The following is a 13,858-nucleotide window of genomic DNA, read 5'->3' on the forward strand; positions in this document are numbered from 1 at the left end:
CGTCTTATTGAAGCAAAAATAAATAGATAAATATATAAATAAAATTCTGTGTGAGGACGATTCTTAATTTAAAAAAAAACATTTGCAAGAAGTCTTCATTTTAATAAAAAGAATATAAAAATTATAGCCTAGGTTTACATCTGCTTTTAAATGTCATTTCACAATAAAACATTATCGCTTTAAATATCTTAGCTTATTAAATAGCTAAGTTCAATAAGTTATAAACAAGTTAAATGTTTGTATTAAGCATGAGAACCATCAGAATTTTTCATAGTCTATCAATCAGGCAGAAGTTGATGTAATTGGAACTGTTCAGAATATGTCAGTTAGTGAGATTCCACTGGATATCCTCATAGTCAATGTTCAAAAAATATCCACTGAATGTATGAATGAAATCAAGAAAAAATAATCACATATGTAACATGTATGTATAAGCTACACAACAAACATGTGAATGATCTGTACCATTTAATATTTAAAACAGATTACACAGCTTTTCTATCATACTAGTTAGAAAATAATCCTTGTAGCACCTCAAATAATTCTTCATATGGAAATCAAAAGATGACTCTTTGCCTTTAAACATCACCACGAAGGGAAGGCTCCCTTCAAAATGGCCCCTATTCCTCTACTGTTTTTATTTTTATTTTTTTTATGAATGGATGTATCAGGCTTAGACTTTTAGCTCTGTGGCATTGCACATGGAAACACTTTCAAAATTATACTAAAATAAATGACAGGCTTTTAGTTGTTTTTTTAATTAGGAAAAATACCTAGTCCTTCAAAACCAGATATTTTACTTTGAATTTTATTTGTAATCAAATGTTGTTCTGGAAGCCTTTTCTGCAGTCTTAATCACTCAAACATGTTCCTATGGGACTTGATGTCACCACTGTATAGCAATCCTGCAGATGGCAAAAGTTTAAAATAGAATTAAACTAGGCTATTAATTATGTAGACGAGATAAAAGAAATATAAATGACTAGTCTTTATAGCAAATTTTAGTACTTCTAACTGCCAAATGGCAACTGTTTGTCTACTTTCTTGGGAGGCGGAAGAGTCAAGTTAGCTTATACTTTGCTATTGTTAATACAATATAAAATATTAGTTCTCTTGTTTAAAAAGCCTAATGATAGAAATGTGATTCTTACAGAAAATCCTGCTTATAATTTCTGCTCAGTGAGGGCAGTGTTGATTCTTCAATTCTTCAGATTGAAAGTTAGGAAGGCTGGTGCAGTGGCTCACGCCTGTAATCCCAGCACTATGGGAGGCCAAGGCGGGCAGGTTACTTGAGGCCAGGAGTTTGAGACCGGCCTCGACAGCATGGTAAAACCCCATGTCTACTAAAAATACAAAAAATTAGCCAGGTGTGGTGGTGCGTGCCTATAATCTCAGCTATTTGGGAGGCTGAGGCACGAGAATCTCTTGGACCCAGGAGGTGAAGGTTGCAGTGAGCCAAGGTTGCTCCAGCCTGGGGGACAGTGAGACCTTGTCTAAAAAAAAAAAAAAGGAAAAAGGAAGAATTTTCTTCTTTCTCTCTCTCTTTTTTTTTTTTTTTTTGAGGCACAGTCTTACTCTGTCACCTAGGCTGGAGTGCAGCGGCACAATCTTGGCTCACTGCAACCTCTGCCCCTCTGGGGTTCAAGCAGTTCTCTCACCTCAGCCTCCCAAGTAGCTGAGATTACAGGCATGTGCTACCACACCCAGCTAATTTTGTATTTTTAGTAGACATGGGGTTTTACCCTGCCAGGTTGGTCTTGAACTCCTGAACTCAAGTGATCCACCTACCTCAGTCTCCCAAAGTGCTGGGATTACAGGTGTGACCCACCGCAACTGGCCAATAAGGAAGAATTTTCAAGTTGGATTAAATTATGTATTTTTATTTCTTCTTCTTCCACTGGTAGGCAATGTAATTTTTTATGTCAAATGAAACACTAATGGTGAACCAGAAACTCTTCATTTCATACTCTAGACATGCCATAAATCATTCCTCCTAAATTATATTCAAGTCACTATTCAGTCCACTAAATCCTCAATAACACTGTATTGCCTCGTCAAATGTAAGCTCAATTTCCTGAATCAGCACTTTCTTTAATACTATCCAGGGGATATGAGAGTTCAACTAAAGTTCCTGAGTTTTTTTCTATGATACCCAGAGACATTAGAGAGAAGTACAAAATGAAAAATTCTAAGAAAGCCAGAAAGGAAGATTTTACAGAAGCTCTCTTGGCCATTTTAGGTAAAAAAATTCTGTGTATTTTATCAAATAATTTTTTTTTTGAGACAGAGCCTCACTGTTGTCAGCCCAGGCTGGAGTGCAATGGCATGATCTTGTCTCAGATTACAGGCGTCCAATACCATGCCCAGCTAATTTCTGTATTTTTAGTAGAGACGGGGTGTCACCATGTTGACCAGGATGGTCTCGAACTGCTGATCTGAGGTGATCTACCTGCCTTGGCCTCCCAAAGTGCTGGGATTACAGGCATGAGCCACCTCCCCGGCCATCAAATTAATTTTATTAAAAAAGTACAATGTTGATCATGTGGTATTGCCCTATTGCTAAAGATGCTAAGGCTTTGTTTTTATTGTACAATGTAAGTAGTGTTAAAATGTTAGGTTATACCCTCACACAAATAACAAATCAACTATTCTGGACCTCTGATAAATGATCTTTTAAGCTCACAACTCATTGCCTACACCCTTCCTCCATCATAGTATTACAAAGACAACTTGGAAAGGCTTAAAAATATACCTACTGTTAATCTTTTCTATTTCATAATTGTGTGCAATCAATAACCTAAAAGGTATGTAGTTTAATTCAGGAGAAAGGATAACACTGAGTTCCAATTCTTAATACTTTGTAATTCACATAAAACAGGACAACTCAGAGCAGACTTTTCAAAAACACCTTAATGGTAGCTAACATGAGTTAATTTGAATACAGCTGAAATGGTGCTTCTGATTCAATGTAAAATAAACAACTGCTAATGATCAGAATGACGTTTTTCTCTTTCTAGAGAAAGATAACTGAATAATGAAGAGAAAAAGCATTATTTTTTAATTTCTTCATTTGTTTGTAACATCATTTCTCATTTAAAAATTTTTGGCCAGGTATGGTAACTCATGCTTGTAACCCCAGTACTTTGGGAGGCCTAAGTGGGAAGATCACTTGAGCCCAGGAGTTCAAGACCAGCCTGGGCAACATAGGGGGACCCCATCTCTACCAAAAAAATAAATAATTAAATTAGCTGGACATGGTGGCATGCACCTGTAGTCCCAGCTACTTGGGAGGCTTAAGTGGAAATGATCATTGCAGCCCAGGAGGTTGAGGCTGCAGTGAGCCATAACTGTGCCACTGCACTCCAGCCTGGGCAACAGAGCAAGACCCTGCCTCAAAAATAAATAAATAAATAAATAAACAAAAAAAACCCAATTTTCATTCTCCTAGCAGTTTTACTTCTAACAGTAAATCCTAAAGAAACAATCAGAGATATGTAAAAATATCTGTATGTACAGGTGGTCAATGAGTAAATTTTAATGCTAAAAAATAAGAAGTATCTTGAAGATTCAACAAATGGAATTGGTTAAGAACTGGTCAAGTAATTTTAGCCATATAATAGAAAATTATGCAGCTATAAAACTAGAGACCAGTGTGGTCTAACAGAAATAGAATATGACTGGCATTTGTAACTTTAAATTTTCTAGTAAGCACCTTAGAAAAAGTAACAAGTGAAATTAATTATGTTAATATATTTTATTTAGCTCAACATATTTAAAATAGTTCAACATGTAATCAATATAAAAATGAGTAATGAGATATTTTACTTTTTAAAAATTGTGTTTGGAATCTGGTGTGTTTTTAGAGCACATCTCAATTCAGACTAGCCACAATTCTAGTGCTCAACAGCCCATGTTGCTAGTGGTTACAGTATTAAATTGTATAGCTATAGATAAGGTTTTGATCTAGAAAATCATTAATGAGATATTAAAATTTAAAAACAGATCATGACATAAGTACAGTATAATTCTAATTCTATCTTTTTATATATATATATTTTATTGCATTTTAGGTGTTGGGGTATATGTGAATAACATGTAAGATTGTTGCATAGGTACACACATGGCAGTGTGTAATTCTATCTTTTAAAAATCCATAAATAACAGAAAAAACCCTAGAAGGGAATATACCAAAATGTTTACCATGTTCTTCTGAGGATAGATGTTTTTTTCTTCTTTTTTTGTTCTGTATTTACCGATTTCACAACAAATCTATATTACCGTGCAGTTAATGAATGGTTACGTTATTTAATATTTTCCAATCAGCACTGATTAGATTTATGATGACTTAAACATTCAACTCCAAGAACCTGATCCCTGAAAAATAACTGTACTTGTCTTTGTTCCATATTTCATACCAGTGAGTCCTAATTTCATTGTTCATAGAAAATAATTCACGGCTGTGAACAAGACTTACATTTTGAGCACGAGCCCTAACATTTGTCCCTTAAAAGTGGTGTGTGTAAATATAGCGTAAGAACAGTGGGTAAATTATTTCATTGATTGTTAAATAACCATTTGTTAAGTCTAGACTACAATCATAAATAGCCATTATTTATAAAGTTGCCATTCAAAGTGCTTGGGGGAATTGTATAATAAATAGGCAACGTGACCAACACCTCCTTGTACTGCCATACCCCACAAAAAAAGGTGGGGGGGGGAGACAAAATACATAAATTGGAAAAGATGCTAAATATAGACTAAATTTAGTCTGAAAAAGTAAAACAGAGAGGAATGTCACATGCATGACACCCACTTCACACAGCAGAGGCCTTATTCTGCTGACACTCTTCATCTTGTGCCCATACAACTCCCCTCCATCACAAAAAAGTCCCTAAGGACAAAACCAGCCCACCTTCCTCTTCAACATTCTCCCTCAATATTCCCCCATCATTAGCTCTGCACTGTCTAGCTATTCTGACTTTCTTCATTGTATCCTCAACAAGCTTCCTATTACTCTCAAGTAGGTCCAGGAAATATTTCACCTAGATTAATTTTATTGAGACATAATTACCCAAACACCCACTTATTGCAGAAAGTAGGGCTTATGGTAAGTAACAGAAGCACCCAAAAACATACAGATGATTACAGATGGTGGTCAGGGAAATAAAGGAAAAGATGAGGGTGCTATGAAAGAAAAGAGCAGATTCAGATGCAGTAAGAGTCAGGAAAGTCCTCTCCATTGACAATGGGCAGTCTCCACTGCCAATGAGTCCTGAGAGATGAGAGGCAGCCAGGAAGAATGGGAATAAGCATCTTCCTGCTGAGGTGTGGGTACCGGTCCAGGGTGGACGGGGACTTGGGTGAATTCTAAACGGGCAGGCCAGTGTTGGCTGGACTATGGTAGGGTAGTGGGAGGATGCCAGAGCTATTTCAGCCTGTGGGCATCCAGCAGAGGGGCCAGCAACACTGTGTGACCCGTGGCTATTACTATTATCATTAACAACAGAAGCAATAGGTAAAATGCATTGAGCAGTTTTGATGAGCTACACACAGGCTAAGAGCTTTACACACAAGAATGGGTTAATCCTCTACAGCATCCCTTTGAGACAGGTATTAACCGAGAAGTGAATAACTTGTCTAAGGTGGTACGCCTTGTAAAGGGGAGAGCAGGGATCGGCTGACTCTTGAGTCAGGACCCTTCCTTTCTTTGGCAGAGTCTCTCCTTCCAAGTTTTACACCCAGATGTTCATTACCCTCACAATTGTGAGAAAAGGAACAGTTTTTTGAAAAAGCACGCTAAAAAAAAAAAAACCCAAAAGAATCAGATTTATTTTCCTAGAAAGATAAACCTATTATGAACACAAAATACAAATCATTCCTATCTAAAACCACAGAGTAAGGACAAAGAAAATATGTATAGTGTGCTGCAGTAGATATGCATGGTTTTTGTCTTCCTGACATTTATTTTCCTTTTCTGTAACAAAAATAATTTTTCTTTGGGATGCCATCTCTCATCCACTCTCCGTGTGTGGCAGTTTTGGTGGGGCAGAACCCACCCTCGGGTTTAGGGTGGGACACTAAGCCAGTAACTAGTTCAGACACAGTGTATGACTGATGGCACATCAGCTCAACTCTGGAACTTTCCTGAATTATTGAGGAAGATGCTGGTGTGCACACCTGCTCCGCGTTGGACACTACTGCCTGACAATAAAGCCAGCACGAGACAAAGACAACAAAGACATGCTGAAGAAGAGATGGCCGTCCTTAGGAGTCATGAAACATACGGATTCCACAATGCTAGAAGCAAGATCTAGTCCTGGACTTTTCAGCTAAATGAACCAACACACTTCCTTTTCTCCAAGAAGCTATTTTTGAGTTGGATTTTTCAAACAGAAGAGACTCGGTGGGGATCAGAGTCAGTGTAGAGTAGACCGCTATGGGGGTCAACAAAGGTCAGTGTTAGCCAAAATAGCAGAAAAGTGGCCAGAAAGATCTTAAATTTTATGACTAGTGAGAAAATTGTTTGAGAATTCCAGTGGTTAAGGTGAGATTCCTCTTCCTTAGGGGCAGCAGTCAACAGAGTGGAAAGCAGAGCTTTGAAATGCAGGTGCAAACTGGACATGGTCACATGCCCTGTAGTCCTAGCTATTGGGAGGTCTAGGCAGGAGGATTGCTTGAACCCAAGAGTTTGAGGCTGCAATAAGCTATGATTGTGCCACTGCACTCCAGCCTGGGCAACAGAGTGAGAAGCTGTCTATTTAAACAACAAAGAAAGAAAATACATACATACATACATGCATACATACATACATACATGCATAAACAGCCAGCAGTCAGTAAATAGTTTTTCATTGTTTACTCTATACCACGCTCCGTGCTAGGTGTAGGAATATAATAATGAACAATCCTTTCCCCCTTGGAGTTCATCAGCTACTCCAGAGGGCAAAGGAAGGAAGCACAGGTTAGCATACTGACATCATAATTTACAATAAAGTGAACATAGCACGTTCAAAACAACAGCTGAGTAAAATAAAAGCCTCGGTTCTCTGGGCTACACAGAAATATCACCCACTGAACAGTGTGAGGAAAGGCTCAAATATGCAAAGGCCGAAAGAGAAAGAGAACAAAAAGAAAAAAAGATCAGCATCAGTAGTAGCAGCAGTGATGGGCAGTTAATGGCAGAAAGACTTAGACACTGGGGGCCGGGCGCGGTGGCTCAAGCCTGTAATCCCAGCACTTTGGGAGGCCGAGGCGGGTGGATCACGAGGTCAAGAGATCGAGACCATCCTGGTCAACATGGTGAAACCCCATCTCTACTAAAAATACAAAAAATTAGCTGGGCATGGTGGTGTGTGCCTGTAATCCCAGCTACTCAGGAGGCTGAGGCAGGAGAATTGCCTGAACCCAGGAGGCGGAGGTTGCGGTGAGCCGAGATCGCGCCATTGCACTCCAGCCTGGGTAACATGAGTGAAACTCCGTCTCAAAAAAAAAAAAAAAAAAAAAAGAAAGACTTAGACACTGGAACTGAGGGTCTCCAAGCGGACTTTTGTCTATTTCCAGAAATGAAGACGCTAACGAAAGAAACTAATCCAGGAAATAGGGAGTAGAATGTAAGGAGGGATACCACAAGAGGGCCAATATTAAAAATGCCTTTTGGTGATGCAAACTAATGTCAGGCCTGGGAGCCTTCCCTAGTTTTCACCACCCCTAGATCCTCCAGCTGATCTCTTCTCCCAACCAGTTCCTGCTTCCTCAGATCAATTCTCCATCCACCTCCCTCCTCAGTGGAGTTGGACATTAGGTGTCCTCCTAAACTCAGGATCCAGCATCCTCAAACTAAACAAGGGCTCCTGGGCTATGGTTTCCTATATTCTTTTGTGTCTTGGTCTTCAGACCTGGGACTTTTTCTTTGATTCCTGCTACGTTGCTTAGTTCTAACAGCTTCTCTCACCTGACTCCCTGAACATATGTGCAAAAGGTTTTCGCTTCTGAGTTCCTTAACTCTGTGTACCTGGCCAAGACGCTGCCACCTTCTTTGGGCCATCCGATGCTGAGGTTGCCTAAATCGCCCCTGAGCCCATCACTGTCTTCTCCTACCTCTTCCCATCCCTCTTGTCCACTCTTGCATCTTGAAAGGCTTTTCTTCAGTTGGTGTACATGGTTTTTGCTCCATTTGCTATGAGGACTCATTGTTTCATGTTTATATGATGGCAAATCTTACCCATCTTTGGGAGGGTTACTGTTACGTATACATATTATAATTACCAATGCTTTTAAATTAACTCTTCGGGAAAACTACATGTTATCCACCTATAGAGTTGTTTCAGTTCTTCTTGATTCCTATATTTATAAAAATTTCAACATAAAGCTCCTATTTAGGCGTTACCAAATTAAAACACCTCACCCAACACAAATATGCCTAATAAATTATCTGTTTTGCTTTACCTGGGGCCTAAGCAGAGACTTTTTTTTTTAGACAGGGTCTTGCTCTGTCACCCGGGCTGGAGTAATGCTGTGATCATCATTCATGATTCATCACAGTTCATCAATGTAGCCTCAACCTCCTGGGCTCAAGTGATCCTCCCACCTCAGCCTCTGGAGTAGCTGAGACCAAAGTGTGTGCCACCATGCTCAGCTAACTTAAAAAAATTTTTTTTTTGGAGAGACAGGCTCTTGCTGTGTTGCCCAGGTTGATCTTGAACTCCTGAGTTCAAGCAGCCATCCTATCTCGGTCTCCCAAAGTGCTGGTATTATAGGCATGAACCACCATGCCTGGCCATCTGAGACTATTCTTAAACAAATATGCCAAGGAACAAAAACCTAAACCAAACAAAACCCAGTAATACTGACGTATCAAACAGACTTGAATACCAACTCTATTTTACTGAGTATTTAACCATCACTTTGATTCAATCATTCAACAAATATTTAATGAGTGTCTACTGTGCACCAGACAGTGATTGAAGCCTTGGAGATTTAGTGGAAAACAAGACATTTTCTAAATATTTCATATGTGCTGATTAGTAAACTATGCTCTTCTCCTTTGTGGAACCACTACTTGGTAAATTCAACTTTTATCCCTTCCTGTGCTTTGGGGACTCTGCCCAAGACACACTCTCAAAATGACATGTCCATCTCGGGACTCGCTTGTTCAAAGAGGCAGTCTTTCAACCAAAGCAATCATGCAACAGTGATATTGAAAGAAAACATAATGTAATGAAACCTATCCTCTATAGATGACAAAACTGAGGCAAAGGGAAGTTAAAAACACTTTCCCAAGGTCGTCCAAAGAGTGTCTGTGTTGGGAGAAGTATTAAATCTCTTGACTCTTAATCTAGTGCTCTTGGCTGAGTGTGGTGGCTCACATCTGTAATCTTAGCACTCTGGGAGGTTGAGGAGAAAGGATCAGTTGAGCCGAGAAATTCGAGACCAGCCTGGGAAACACAGAGAGAGCCTGTTTCTAAATCTCTCTCTCTCTTTTTCTCTCTCTCTCTATCTACACACACATATCTCCAGTGCCCTTTCTTCTATTTCATTGTCCAATATGGTAGCCACTAGCTCCATGTGGCTATTTAAATTTAGACTTAGATTTAGAAATAAGAATTCAGTTTCTCAGCTGCACTAGCTACCTATCAAGTTGCTCAACAGCCACATAAACTAGTGGCTTCATACTAGGCAGCAAAAAAAAAAAAAAGACAATCTCCATCATTGTTGAAGGTTTTGTTGGGTGGTGATGTGGGGTCAAAAACGCAGTGCTTGCATTGTTCTGACTCAGCATTTCTCAAACTTAAATATGCATAGCATTCAACTGGGGATGCTGTTAAAACGCTGATTCTGATCCAGAAGGTAAGGGTGTGGGGGTGGAGGTGCTGACATTTTACTCTACTAATAAACTCTGAACAATAGAACTGCTGCCTGTCTGAGGACCAGACCCTGAGCCTGGAGTGTCAAGATTCTAGCTCATCATTCTTTTTCCTTTCTCTGAACTTCTACTCGAGTTAATACCATACAGTTTAATGCCTTAATAGTTTGATGTGTATCTTTTTTGTCTTCCCAATTAGATTTTAAGCTCATTAAGACACAGAACCACATCTTACTGCTCTTTACATCCCTAATTATGGACCACACAGTGTAGGAACACAAGGGAAGTAAGTTTTCCTATCTTTAATGCATTGCTGCAAATTGCTGTGATATGACACGTAAATGCAGTTTCTTGTTTCTTTTTTTTTTTTGAGACAGAGTTTCACTCATGTTACCCAGGCTGGAGTGCAATGGCGCGATCTCGGCTCACCGCAACCTCCACCTCCTGGGTTCAGGCAATTCTCCTGCCCCAGCCTCCTGAGTAGCTGGGATCACAGGCACGCACCATCATGCCCAGCTGATTTTTTGTATTTTTAGTAGAGACGGGGTTTCACCATGTTGACCAGGATGGTCTCGATCTCTTGACCTCGTGATCCACCCGCCTCAGCCTCCCAAAGTGCTGCGATTACAGGCTTGAGCCACCGCGCCCGGCCAGTCTTGTTTCTTTTTTAAAGACATTAGGTCTTTAGCCATTTATTTCCTTAGATTTCCCAAAAGTTAGATCGTGGTAGCTATACTATCTCAACTTCAAGAAAAAAACATGGGAAGTAATTCTGTTTAGTGGCTTTGAAATGAATTTTAAATTTTAATATGACATACATCAAATAATTTAAGAAATATCTGAAAAATATAATGTAATTTGATAGCTGAAGGAATAGTCTCCTGGAAGTACAAAAAAATTGAATGTCAAAGTTCTGTCTTGAAGTTATAAAATGATTAAAATATTCACAAAAGTAACAATCAGAAACTTTATCTGTGTCCTTATATTCCTGAGACCTCTATCTTCCTCTGAAATAGAGAGCAATGCTTTTAATCAGACAGCTACTCTCTTGTTATGAGAAAGGTCTACAATTCTTATGATAGCTTTTCATACAAAGTTTCCTGTTTTTCTAGAAATCTCAGCGATTGCTATTTGTGATCAGTTATTAATTAAAAGCTTTAGAGTTAAGTTTATAAGGTTAGTCATTTTGTATTTCAAAAAGTCACATTTTTATGCATTAAGTTTTTTAAAAAAGAGTCCTTTGTGCCTTCTTAAATGTATTCCTTACAAAGCAACAAGAAAAAAAGTTTTATTAATGCACAAGACTGAAAGAAATGTCAAGTATGCTAGAGTTCTGGTTTTGATTTTGGACTTCAGAGAAAGTTAAAGAAACAGTGGAACAGAGCCTCTCAATTACAATCTAATGTCCTAGAGAATACTTGATACCTCTCCCAGTGGGCATTCTGGTCGGTCTGAGAAGAAAATCAACTGTGATGAGTACAACACAGACTCATTCCACCTAGTCAAGTTAATCAGGGATTATATTGTGCGGACATCATGAACCTCCCTGGTTTTGTTTAAGATGGTGTTTTTCACATTAAAAGATGGAAATGTTTCAAGAGTTAAATTCATAGCTTTACTCGTGCTACATAATGTAAGCCGATAAAAGTTTATGCTGAGATTCCTCAAACTCCCACTCCAGTTTGGGGAGGATAACTGATAGGCAGAATTTTTCCCTCAGGAGGGGATAAGCTGCTCTGATAGAAAGATGGCTACAGTGTCACAGTTAAGAATCTGGGTCTGGAGTTGCTACCTGAATACAAATTCTCTACTCAGCCTCCTCCTCATATTGGTCTTAGGAAAATTCTCTCTTTAAGACTCAGTTTCTACATTTGTGAAATGGGATTGCAAGGAAGATTGTTGGGAGCATTAAATGCAATACTGACCATATGGCACTTAAACACACATTTAGCATGTAGTAAGCTTTAAAATAATGCTAATTATTTTTATTATATCTGAAAGACATTTATTATAACTCAGTGGTCATGAATTTTTTTTTTTAGGTAGAGTTTTGCTCATATTGCCCAGGCTGGAGTACAATGGTATGATCTCGGCTCACTGTAACCTCTGCCTCCTGGGTTCAAGTGATTCTCCTGCCTCAGCCTCCAAAGTATCTGGGATTACAAGTATGCACCACCATGCCCAGCTAATTCTGTATTTTTAGAAGAGATGGGGTTTCACCATGTTGGTCAGGCTGGTCTTGAACTCCTGACCTCAGTTGATCTGCCTACCTCAGCCTCCCAAAGTGCTGGGATTACAGGCATGAGCCACCGCACCCAGCTGAAATATTTTTTTCTACCTCCATCAAGCCTCCTTACTCCTTAAGGTCCTCTCACCTTGTGGTTGTATTTAGAAATCTTCCCTCAAATTATACAACATATCTATTTATGGGTAAAATAGAGAGGTATTTGGTTTTCTTTTATTTAAACAAGTGTGTTAGCTGCTCACTTGAAATTGCTCTATAGCCCCCATTCAGAAATAAATAATTCAAAGAACTGAAGTACAATTTCAAGAAATATATTAATATACAAATACAGCTGGTAACATAAGATACACTTTTCCAGAGGAAAACTTTTAGGCACTGGTTGCTAAAATGAGGTCCAAATAGCTCAGAACAAAACAGAGGCTGGCGATTATATGCATAATTTATATTATATAAGGAAAACATTACTCAGGTCACAAAGAAGATTGTTTTTGTCCTCAATTATCTAGTTAGGTTGTTGTTTCCTAGTTATCATGTAAGAATCATGACAACTCTATTCTTCTCTCTCTTTTTTTTTTTTGATACAGGGTCTTGCTCTGTTGCCCAGGCTGGAGTGCAGTAGTGCTATCATGGCTCACTGCAGCCTCAAATTCCTGGACTCAAGCAATCCTCACCTTATCTCACCTCAGCCTCCCAAGTAGTCAGGGCAGGCGCACACCACCGCGTCCAGCTAATTTTTACATTTTTTGTAGAGATGGGGTCTCACTATATTGCCCAGGCTCGTCTCTAACTCCTGGGCTCAAATGATTCTTCTACCTCAGCCTCCCAAAGTGCTGGGATTACAGGCATAAGTTACCATGCCTGGCTCCCACTCCTCTTTTTTTGAGCACAGAACTGTTTTCCTCAACAAAGTCAAGAGACAGCAGTCTCAGTAACAACCTCCCAGGCTGACTATGTGACTGTCACTAGTCAAAGGGCTTTGTGTATCAGCAGAGTCAGGTGAGAGAGGATCAGAATTGCTTGTTCCCTATATTAGGCTGACCTTTCCCTATATTAGGCTGAGCATGTTCACGTTTTAGATCACGTTTATGACAGAATAACAGGATCCATGCTCGCCTCTAGCCTTAGGGTTCAGGAAGCGTGGAGCCAGGAAGAGAAACAGGCTTGCAATTTCTCATTTGTAGTCCTTTCAAGTTTACGAAGTCATACTACAACTCACTTGATCACAGTCCTCAGGGGCCTAGTATAATTATTTTATCTTAACAAGAAAATGAAGCCGTGGGAGGAAGATGGCTTGCCCAGGAAATTTCAGCAGCCTAGTAAGGAGCGGAGCTAGAAGCTACTCTCTCGTCATGCCATGAGAGATGCTCGTCTCTTCCACAGGGTGTGAGAAGAGCGCTAAGGGCGTGGAAATGCCAAGAACTTTGATATTATGGTGTAAGATGTCACCAAGATATGACTTGTGTGGTTTTGGGTCTTTTTTTTTTTTTTTTTTTTTTTTTGAGATGGAGTCTTGCTCTGTTGCCCAAGCTGGAGTGCAGTGGCGCGATCTTGGCTCACTGCAATCTCCAACTCTCAGGTTCAAGCAATTTTCCTGCCTTAGCCCCCTGAGTAGCTGGGACTACAGGTGCACATTACCATACCTGCCTAATTTTTGTATTTTTAGTAGAGATGGAGTTTCAACATATTGGTCAGGCTGGTCTTGAACTCCTGATCTTATGATCCACCCACCTCAGCCTCCCAAAGTGCTGAGA

The 13,858-nt window shown here is 39.4% G+C and overlaps 1 protein-coding gene across 1 annotated transcript in view; it reads right to left on the minus strand.

Annotated features, from left to right (window-relative positions):
• The window catches only part of PRICKLE1 (prickle planar cell polarity protein 1), a 127,058-nt gene that overhangs the window by 65,333 nt on the left and 47,867 nt on the right, over positions 1 to 13,858 (minus strand). The window lies entirely within an intron of this gene.

This window comes from Sapajus apella, unplaced genomic scaffold (assembly GCF_009761245.1).
Source record: "Sapajus apella isolate SASKATOON/1434 unplaced genomic scaffold, GSC_monkey_1.0 scaffold66, whole genome shotgun sequence".
Classification (NCBI taxonomy): Eukaryota; Metazoa; Chordata; class Mammalia; order Primates; family Cebidae; genus Sapajus; species Sapajus apella.